Genomic DNA, 12,169 nt, shown 5'->3' with positions numbered 1-12,169 from the left:
GGATTTAGATGTATACATCAAGTGGATCTAGATGTATATATCATGTGGATCTAGATTTATATATCAAGTGGATTTAGGTGTATACATTAAGTGGATCTAGATGTATACATCAAGTGGATCTAGATGTATAGATCAAGTTTATCTAGTTGTATATAGCATGTGGATCTAGATGTCTATAGTAAGTGGATCTAGAGGTATACATCAAATCTAAAGGTCTTGGAACCTTACATGAATCATCTTTCAAATGCCATTTTGAGGGGAATGCTGACCTCTATGTCCTAGCATTCAGCTGAAATCATCCCAGTCTATTGGAAGGGCCAGCATTGCATTCCAAGCAATTATCGACCGATCAACTTAATTGACGCTTCACAGAAGATCTTTGGTGAACAAGTCCTAAAACATCTTCAAGACTGGATTCGTGAGAGCAACGTACTGTCAGAATTGCAGGCAAGTTTTAGAAGTGGAACTGGTACAGTCGATCAGGTCTTCCTTTTTAATTGCCTCTATTGGAAGACTGTAGCAGTCAACAAGGATCGTTTTTTTGTCGCCTTTGTTGACTTGCGTACATCCTTTAATCCTGGCCCCAGGGTTATGCTGTGGGCAACACTGGACAAGATGGATATCCCGCCTAACCTTTTGGCGATTCCTGTTCGTCTGCATGAAGCAAATTATACCAGGGTTCGATGGTGAGGAACAGTGCCAGCTTACTTCTCCAATAAGCATCCGTCAGGGGGTTAGGCAGGGTTGTGACCTTGCTGCCACCTTGTTTTCATTTTTCATTAATGGTGTTGTGAACCGGCTGGACAGGAATGGCTGCAATGCCCTCCGGGAAGGGGTCAGGATAGTGCCTGCTGTGCTTTTTGCTGATGACACTCTTCTGGTAGCTGTATCACTTAAGGGCATCCAGCAGCTATTGGCTGGTTTTAATACCTTTTGTAACTAGTGGGGCTAGAACTTAATAGTTAAAAACTACATTTATGATATTTCACCCGGAAAGAAGTAAAAAGTATAAATGGAAGCTGTACATTGATGCAGATCAAATAGAACAGGTTCCCAATTTCGATTATCTAGGAATAAGATTAGCACCTACCTTGGACTGGTCCATGAAGGTCCACAAATCAGATTGTTTGCTGACCAATTACACGTCAAGACTGCTGACGATGTTTAACAAAACTCTCTCGAAGAAAGCCGCCCCAGCAATAGAAACTTATAATGTTAACGCATTGGGAGCTGCCCTATATGGAGCCGAAATTTGGGGCTATGTTGAGTGCAATATTTTATCATCCATGGAAAATCGATTTATTAGGCTCCTGTTCTCCCTCCCAAAAAGTACACCCTTGACTCCATTAATCCTTGACCTGGCATTTAAGAAAATATCCTGGAATGTCGCACTTAGGCCCTTGCTTTACTGGCATATGTTATGGTCATTGCCTGACCTAGAAGCATATAGAGAACTTCCTAAAGATCTACTGGCTCTCTCCAGTGCCCAACATTTACTGTGGTTTATGCATGTAAGAACTATGCTAAGGAAGGTGGGGATGGAATTTTGTTGCGCTGACCTGGAAGATATTCCTGAAATGACAATTAAATCAGCAGATTGGGCTGACATTGTGTCTAATAGCAGAGTCACTTTGACTCTTGATTTTATGAATTTTAAAATAACACCCAGTTATGAGGGAATGATTGAGATTACAGTCTCCCACCCCGGAAAGCGCTTTTACAATTTAGATACCAGACCCTTCATATTAAGGCATTCTGTGCCAAGTGGGCAAATACAAAATATAAGAGCACGGAGTGCCCGGTGTGCAGGGGCTCTTCTGAAACTATAGTACACTTTATTTTTTTCCATCCTGCGTGTGACCTCCAGCGGAGGAAATAGTTACATCCACTATGCAGGATTTGGGGTATGAGGAGGCAGTTGGATGCCCTTAGGATCTTAACGACTGATTCTACAAGGCTGGTGGCAGCCTGGACGCGGTTATCCAAGTGCATTTGTACTCTTGTTGATAAGGACCCCTAGGGTGAGTGCTTTCTGCATAATACAATGGGATTTTATCTAACTCTGAGTACAGCTATGTTAATGTATTGTTCTCTGAAAGCAATATTATGAATTTTGTATTCTCTATTTTTAACTCATATGCACTGTCACTGTAAATGGATTTTATATTGTTTTTCCTATGTGCGAGTCACTTAGCCCTTTATTCAAGCGGTATATTTTGTTTAACCAAGAGCTTAAACCAGCAATATTTATAGACAGTATCTATCCGGAGGAAAAAAGGGCTCTCTACCTTAAATTCCGTATGGGCACACTACCAGTGACAGCGGTGGTCAACAGATGGCAATCCGCTCCTCCGGGTAGATTACAATGCTGTCCATGCCTTCATGGTGGTCCGGAAACACTTTCCCACTTCCTTTTATTATGTCACTTTACGCTCAGACTCCGTAAACTGTACCTTCGTCCACTTTTCAGATCTTACGGAGTTAGGAAGTGCAAGGAGGCGGAAGCGCTATGTATGCGTTCAGATGAGAAATACATTGTGACAAAGGTCTCAACTTATATCTTGGAAGCATGGAAACTTCGTCTATCAATGCACCTACAGTTGGCACAGGCACAACAGCCTATGTTATCCCGTAGCTATTTAGCTTGGGAAATCGGTGCAGGGTAGTGTAAAACTGGGTTAGGTCTCGGGCTTTTATTAAATGGTTGGAAGGCAATGCAAGGCCCCAAATGATTCGTCCCATAATAAGACATTTTAAATATTAGACTTATAATGTTTTTCTAGAATAAGTTAAGTTTTTATGTAAATTATGGTCACATTAGGTTTTACGATAATGCTGTAAATTGGATACATCTTGGAACATGTTAAATCAAAAATTCAAGCATAGTTTCCTTTTATTGAGATGTTTTACTCGATGTGATTTTTATTGAGTTTGATGGATTGATATCTATTGTGTGATTATTGTTAAGGCCGGATAGGCTAATAACAATTAAATAAATAAATGGTAAATGGTAAATGTTTTTCCTATGTATACCAAGTTTTCTATAAGATTTTGGGAGTTAGAAAAGCCATTTTATTTACTTGTGCAAAAAGAGTTTTTAGGTTTCTCTTGATAATACTGTATAAAGAACTTGGTATAGTTGTCTGGTTTGAGGGGGCAATCATTGTAATACCTATGGATGTGTGGGATCAAAATGTGCAATATTTGTTTTAAGGAAAGCCTGTATTTGTACTTTTATGATATGTGTTGATTCAAATAAAGTTATGTATCGATGTATACATCAAGTGGATCTAGATGTATACATGAAGCAGAGCGAGGTGTAGATTGGAATACTCTAGATGTATGCTAGATGAGTGCCTCTCGATGAATACACAACGTGGAACTAGATGTATACATCTATACAATATAAAGCATACTCAACAAAAGGCACCCTCAGTAATTTATAGACAAGAGGCATATGGAAGAGTAAACACAATAACCAATAATAACCAAAAACACTGGAATAGTCACAAAACTTGTGTTCCAGAGCAGCGTTCTTCCCTTCGTAAAGCACTTCAGTGCCTCATCAGGGGTAGTAAGTGCTATATAAATGCAAGTACAATACAGTACAATACACCACTAAGGTGTGCATGTCTCTCCACTGATGTACATTTTAGGTAGCAGCCTACCAGACAGCTTAGCTGTCTTATTTTCTAAAGCCATCTTGTGGAGTTTCAGAAAGTTGACCTAGGAATGCATTTTTCTTGTTGATTACCATTGGTTTATGCTTTGCAACTCACAATTTTTGGCTTGCTGTTTTTTTTTGCTTTAGGCACCCCAGGTTCAGTTAGTCCCTCCTGTTGACTAAACGTGTTTTCTGTATTTTTCCATGAACTCGCTTTCTGTTAACAGGCTTTTAAATCTTGGTCATATCTCGTCACATTTGCTGTGCATTCCAAAAACCAAGGTCAACTGTCAGGCACTGTCTTCCAAGGGTGCTTGTTTACTTTTTTTTTTTCTCTGACTTCAAGGTGAGAGGATGTATGTGACAATCTTGCTGGATACTGGGGGTAGGAAATTGTTTTTTTCTAGCACACGACAGCATTTAAATTAACTGTGTAAGTATTTCAGAATATATAAGTATTATGAATGCACAAATGAAGCACATTTTGTATTATTTCTGAGGTGTTTTGGAAACAAATACTTTAATATAATTAAAACAAATCATTAAACTAGGTGATGCAATTTCCACACATTTTCGTCTGTGCACTGTTTAGTTTTATTAGTAAAACTGTAAGTCTTTTGCAAATGTAATGGTAATTTCAACTGAAAATGTGTTGTCTGTAATGGCAGTGTACTACCACACCATGAATACGCCACACTACACCACTCCAATCTACTCTGCACCACTCCACACCACTGCACTCTGCACCACTACACTCTATGCCACCTCACTCTACGGTACTTCAAGTTACGCCTCTCTACTCTACCCTATGCGCCTTTCTACTCTATGCCAATGTACTCTTTGCCACTCTACTCTACACCACTGCACCCTTCAGCACTGCACTCTACACCACTCTAGTTTAGGCCACACTAATCTACTTTGCACAACTCCACTCTACCCCTCTGTGCTCCACGCCACTCTGAAACACTGCACTCTATGCCACTGCCCTCTATGCCAATACACTCTACACCAATGCACTTTACTCTGTAACACTCAACCCTATGTCCCTGCCCTCTACACCACTCAAACCTACTTCTCCACTGCACTCTACGCCACCCCACTCCACAAATTTACTCTACGCCGTTACACTCTATGCCACTCTGTGCAACTGCACTCTACCCTGCACCATTCCACTGTACACCATTTCACTCTACTCTGAAACAATCTACTCTATGCCGCTGCACTGTACGCCACTCTACTCCACTCTGTGTCACTCCACACTGTGCCACTGTACTCTATGCCAGTCTACTCTTAATCACTTCATTCTATGCCAGTGCACTCTACACAACTGCACACTATGCCCCTGCACTGTACTCTGCATCACTGTACTCTACACCACTGCTCTCTACACCACTCTGCTCCACTGCACTCTGACACTCTAATCTACAAAACTGCACTCTCCGTCACTGAACTCTTTGCCACTCTAGTCTGCACATACTCCACTCTATGCCACTGCACTGTAAGGCACTATACTCTACGCTGCACCACTCCATGGTACTCCACTCTGCACCACTCTACGCCACTACACTCTATGCCACTCGATTCTACTCTGCACTCCATGCCACTGCACTCTATGCCACTCAACTCTACTCTGCACCGCTGCCCTCTGCATCACTCAACTCTATGCCACTCCACTCTGGACCACTCTACACCACTGCATTATATGCCACTGCACTCTACACCACTCTACTCTGCGCCCCTCTTCTCTGCACCACTCCACTCTGCACCACTCCACTCTACTATGGACCACTTTAATCTATGCCACTGCATTCTACTACGCTGCATTGTATGTCGCTGAATTCAACGCTACTGCACTCTACGCTACTATACTCTGTACCACTCTATGCCAATGCACTCTACACCAGTCGATTCTACTGTATGCCACTCCAGTGTATGTCACTCAACTCACCTCCACACTATGCCACACCAATACACAATCTCTGCCACTCCGCTTTCCAACTCTCTACTCCACTCTTCACCATTCCACTCTACAACACTCCACCCCACTCTCCTCCATGACACTAACTTTCAGCACAGCAGCCACGCTGGTGAACAACATGGCTTAAACACATTGGCAAAGTCAATAGCTCTTGCATAGGCGAGACCAATTGGCTTTGCCAATGATTGTTTGATTTGCAAGAATCACCACAGACAGATGTACAGGACCTCGGGACCCACTGCCCCCACCTCCCTGCTCAGCCCAAACACCAGCTGACAACAATAGCAGCTTCCCAGATACCGAACCACAGGCACAGAGCCTGAAACAACCCAACAAAGGTTACTGCAGCCCATCCCAGTGCAAAGGCTGTCAGCTCACAACTTATGAGTGTGACTCACATTTTGGAGCGCATTATCCCTCTGTAATTTCGTTTTTGTTGTCCTACAGTGATGTTGTGTGCTAGGAATGGCTGTGTGAATGAAAGTTGAAATCATTACTAAAAAAAATCGTTTTCAGGCTTTGACTAGTGAAAGCCCAGGCGTTAGCACAGTTAATGCCATGAGCTTTCCTCCTGCTAACACAGGGACGCCTTGTTATGACTAAATGTCGAGATCTGGCGTCCGTCTCTCAAGATCCCTAAATGAGTCACATTTTCTTTATGGTTTTCTTGGTTGTACGTGTTCTTTTTAATTTCCATCCTTTAGTATAAACACAAAATCTGGTTACTCTCGCAGTCTTGGAATACGCTTCTCATATATGCACTCTCTGCTGGGGGTCCCGGACTAGTTCCCAAGCTGTTCTCGTTCATAAGAAGCCTGAAGATTGCCCTAATCAGATTCGAGCAGAATACCTTTGCCTATCGGTCCCTGGCACATACCTGTCGCCTCTCTAATGCAGAGGGCACCTCTCTCATGCTGCTATTGATCCTCGGTCGCTGGCACATTTTTGCCACGCCCCCCCACCTTTTGCCCCTCATGAAGAGTGTCTGTCAGGCTGAACAAAGGTCAGCCTGACAGACACTCTCCTTGTTCAGCTCAGGCAGCCAGGAGCAGACATGCGCGATTTGCGTAGACTCCTGGCAGCCTGAGCTGAACTTTGCTGGGCTGAGGAGGTCACAGCTCCTAGGGGCGTGACCTCCTCAGCCCAGCAAAGGTGCCTCGAGGCCCTCCCCTGGGTGACGAGGAAAACGTCAACCATAGACACTCGCCCTGGGCGCTTCAGGTTTAAGCCTTGAAGCGCCCATGGCGAGTGTCAATCAGTGACACTTCGTCTCAGAGTGGGGTGGGGTCAGCAGTCTCACTGACCCCATCCCACTCTGTGACGAGGCTGGGACTGCTGCCTTCCCTCATTGGCTGACCTAAGGAAGGGAAGGCAGCAGCCCCAACACTCCTGGAACCTCGAGGCTGAAGGTAAGTGTGTGTGTGTGTGTGTTGTTTTAAAATGAATGTTTGGTGCGTGCGTGCATGTTTGAATGTTATTAGTGTTAATGGATGTGTGTGCGTGCATGTGTGAAAGAATGAGTGTGTGTGTGTGATGTTTTAAAATGAATGTTTGGTGCGTGCGTGCATGTTTGAATGGTATGAGTGTTGTTAATGGATGTGTGTGCGTGTGTGTGTGTGTGAAAGAATGAATGTCAGGCAGAAATAGTATGTCCTAAATATTGTTTACCACAGTCTTTCACAAGAGAGATGATTTTTAATGGGGAGGAGAAAGTTCGAGCAATATATAAAGACGCCTTTAAATTCTGTGTTTATCTTGTCACATTTTACCAGTGTTTCAAACACAGAGGTCAAATGTCAGGCTATGTCTTCCGACAAATGGCTGCCTATTCTTTTAACAAGGAAATTGGTGTTCACGTTTCTTTCTCTGACTACAAAGTGAAAGGAGTTTTTGAAGAGCATCAAACTCAATTAAATGACCACAGAAATTGTCAAAGGAAAGGGTGCAGGATATTGTGTTTTTTGCAACTTACAACAAAATGTACTTATCTGTAAATGACCTGTACACATTCAGCAGTTAGGAAAGCAAACATGGAGTACATTTTGGGTAATTCTGGAGTGTGCTGGAAACAGGGATTTTAATAGGATTAAAACAAAGCAAGACACTACCTGGTGATGCACAAATGAAAAATATTCCCACAAACCCAATTTCCACGTTATCATGTGTGTGCTATATAGTTTTATCAGTAAAACGATATGTCTGCGCAAAGTTAGTGGCCACTGCAAGGGAAAATATACTGTTTGTAAATGACAATGTCCTACCACACAATGCCTTAGTTCAATTAACAAATTGCCCACCCCATCCCCATTAAAGGCAGCTGGGTCACTAAATTTGTGGTTCTAAAAAGTGTGGGAAGCACTGGTTTACTAAAATATCGTTTTATTTGATGTAGATTCTCTGTTAATAACTCTAATGGGGCAATATTTTTGTAGACAATATTTTGGACACAATATTTACAGCCGACAATACTCTGGTACTGCACCTTGTAGTTTATGGCATTCTAGATTTTTACTTTGACAACTCATGACTAGCTAGTCAAAAGGTGATAGAGGTGGGAGAGTAGGAGTGCCGGAGGAGACGGTGATATAGAGGTGGAACAAAGGGAGGGAGAGAGTACATTGGTGGAGTGCTAGGTAACATTTGAGCGCGCAGGGCCCTAGGGAGCCTGTGTTACAGTGACCCGTCCAAACATTGGGTGGATCAGGGACAGTGCAAACCACAAAGAGAAAAGATTCAAAACAGAAATTTAAAATAAAGTCAATATGAAAGCACAGACTCAAAAAGGGAGTTCCGGATCGGAAATTAGAAGGTTTATTACAAATTTTAAAAGTATGTTACAGAAAATAATAAAATACAGATGCAGCAGCAAACTCATTGAATTACATAAAAGTCATTTGCCATGAAGGCTATCAGTAAGAACAGTGCAAAATAATGGGCATAATCAGAAATAGACTGAGGGTCTGATTTATATGTTGATGGACAGCCTGCCATTCCACCATATGGACAGAGTAAGTTTCAAAAACAACAATTGATGGACGGAATGTTTGAATTAATATCAGTCACTGGCAGTCACTCGGGCTGCGTCCCAATCCATAATTTTTTTCCCACCAGGCCACCTCAGTTTAGACCTGGCCATATGCAAATCAGTCTAACCCTTGTGAACGCTGAGTTTTGACTTATAAATATTCATGTACTTTGAATGTTGAATCTGCATAGAATTTGACTTAATATAGAAAATAATGTTCAACTTGGAAAATGTGCCCACCAGAAGTGTCCTTATTAATTGCTTATTAAAATGAATTTATGTACTCATGTTTAGATTAATGTAGTAGTGTGTTATATTAATGATTACTTATTATGTATTTGCTTTATTAAGTGCAGGCCTTAAGTTAGCCAGGCCTAGTTGCACAGCCTCATGTTAAGTTGTACTGTTTTAATAATTCACATAAAATGGCTGTTTAGAGAATGAATGTATTATTTCACCAAGTTGACAAAACACTAGTAAACGTTTTCTTTTCCTATGAGAACTGCTTGTTAGAATATGCTGTATTACTTGTTGATACATTGTAAAGTTTTATGTGTGAGAAAGCAATGTTACCAAGAGCTAACAATGGATGCACTGACTGAAGGACCGAGAGATACAAAATTGTTACCTGATGAGCCGGCGATGGGAACAAGAGAAGAGGAGCCAATCATCGACATGTGAAAGACAGTTTAGTTATATCTTAGATTTGAAATTCTATTTTCATTGGACTAAATGTAAACGTACAAATCTCAGACCAACGGCAACGTGGGAAGAGTTTTAGAAGATTTTAACTTAGCCTGACTGCACTGAGAAGAGACAGGCTTTTCCACTTTGATTTCCTCCTGAGAGGAGCTTGTTTATTCTTTCTGAGGAGCTGAACAGTTCCTGATAACCTTATTTTTATGTATAACTGTATCGGTTTTGATGCTGAATGCTGATCCTTAAAACTATGCTTTACAAATGGTTTGGATAGCTTAGAGTCCCCTGTTCTGAAACATTTCCTTTCATGGTCCGTGGCTGGTGCTGACCGAACAGATGTCCAATTGACGAAGACAGTTGCAGTTTGCTGATCCATCCCGAGGAGAGGTATTAATCAAATGTTATTGTGTTTGATGTCATTTGTCTTTTGTTCCTAGGTACCAACCACTATTTTGGTAGAGCCACAGTTAGATGTTTTCCAAATTTGTGTTGCCTAACTTGTTTTGCATTAAGCCCAAACATGCCATTCTAATCTGAAGGTTAGTAAGGGATGACCCCAAATGTTAGTAGGTAGCTATTAATTATTAACAGATGTTACTCAGTTGCTGAATCTAAATGTATGCTATTTCTATTGCGCAGTTATTCTTCCTATTGATTTGTACTTTAACTCTAGAGTGTGTAGTGATCCATGCTTTCGCTAAATTGAGATTCTTTAGAAGATTTGGTCAACCAGTGTTGTTTCTGTATATGTATCATTTGATTCTGAGATTAAGTTACGTGATATTAGCATTGTTAATATAGGGAAATAAACATTCTAACTTTTACAAGAAAGGTGTGGTTATTCATGGCCAAAGGGGTCATGGTGTGTGGATTTACTGACTACAAAGATTATTTATACTATTAATGGATATTGTTAATGGTTTGTATTGAAATTGAGCCCTATGGTGGGATTTAATCTAAGTGCAGTCAGAAGGTCCTTCGAACCTCCAACGTGTCCCCTTATAAATTAAATTAAGAACCCAAATAAGGTCAGACGTGCTAACACCCTGCTTCTCATGGGAACAGTCCAGCCTGAACTGCCTGGCCAGATCCTTTAGTACCATGGAATCTTGCATCCATCAAGCATACAGAGAACATTTTTATTGGCCGAGGTAGGGGAGCGCTGCAAAAGATGACACAAAAGATGACAACTTAAATCACAAGGCTAGACTTTTGAATTGCTAGATATCAGGCAATGCATCTAGAAAACAGGATGTTGGCCCTAATCCTAAACTGGTATTGTCAGCATTAGGTCACATACTCACCATACATATCCCCCAAACCCTAAGTTGTTTGTTGCCGTGGTTTGCATGATTTTACACCCTCAGGAGCTTAAAATGGTCCGTTGGGGAGGCAAAGGGCTGCACGCATCCAGGTGTGATTTTGAGTTGGACGTTGATGGAAAACCCTCTACTTGGTGGAGTAAGTGCTATATTCCTTGTTGTGGATTTCTTCTCTAGTGGGGAATCCACCAGCTGAATGATGTCCTGCATAGCAATAGCACTGCAGAGGTAACTGGCGGTCATTTTCCCCCAGAGGAGACGCTGTCAATGGAGGATTTACCACCTCCTACACCAATCTGAGGGTTTTCTATCACCAACCACCTCTGAAGCAGCACTTATGGCGTCTCTTTCACCTGTTTTACAGTGACACAGCAGCAGCTGTTATATGTTTCTGAGGCTTTTAAATGCCTCTAGATATTAATACAGTGTTGTCTATGGCCCACAAGGGGCACTTCAGGTCAGCGCCCAAATACAGAACATCACAGCCAAAGAAAGCTAAAGAAATTAAAGACAGAGGATGTCAGACATTGAGGAGATTTAAGCAACTGATAAAAGTTATTCTTCTTGTAACTTTCAGTGCTTTAGGTGTTGGCATTTCACTTCAATGCACAAGTTATCCAGACACATAAAAATGTCACAAACAGTGCCCCTGTGATAACCAAGTGCTCCAAGGACCATTCATCTTGTCTCGCCCACCTGATTGGGTTAAGCAAGCACTGTTAGTGTCAGAAGACTGACTTGTAAATTATGTGAATTATGCCCAGTTGAGTTGCAATTGATGCTGCACTGCTCAGTAGAGCAGACGTGGATCTTCTTTGGACGCTTTGGCATAGAGAAACAACTAGCATATTGCTCTCTGCTCTGTGCCTGTAGAAACAGTGGTAGTACAGAGCTTCCTTAGCACACCACTACTTCAGTTTACTCCTGAGCAAAGTCTCAGTTATTAAAGGGAAAGTTAAAGTTTCTATCACCCAGTACAGTGCCAGTCAGTACTGTGACCCTGAGTAGATCAAACAACAGTACAGTGCTGGATAATGACAATGCAATGCCCTCAAGAAGGAAGGGGGTGGTCTGTACAATAAATACCTCCAAAAAGAGGAAGTATCCGCCAGCATTGCTCTGCTCAGTACAGTCATTCTCAGTCCAATATATGTTTGGAATCAAAAGGAGAGTGGCCCTTCAGAACACAAACTTATCAGGGCCATGCTGGACAGCACAGTGCTTCTTCTGAGTAGGTCTGCTTATGTCTAATGATTGCCATAGAGTGAATATCTCTACCCACAGTGCGCTTCCCTAAAACGTATGCATGATCAACTGCCAGGCTCTCCTCTGGAGGAAAGGCTTTCGGGGGGGTCATCCACATCTTTAGTGCTGGTGGCGCCCTGTGCAACAGTCTTTTTTGGTGCCTCCCCACCCCATAACTACCGCCTCGGATTCCCTAACTACCACCCGTAAAATGTGCTCCTCATCTCTCCATAGCC

Source organism: Pleurodeles waltl, chromosome 2_1 (assembly GCF_031143425.1).
Source record: "Pleurodeles waltl isolate 20211129_DDA chromosome 2_1, aPleWal1.hap1.20221129, whole genome shotgun sequence".
NCBI lineage: Eukaryota > Metazoa > Chordata > Amphibia > Caudata > Salamandridae > Pleurodeles > Pleurodeles waltl.
The sequence above is the reverse complement of the archived record's forward strand: the minus strand, read 5'-3'. Positions refer to the sequence as shown.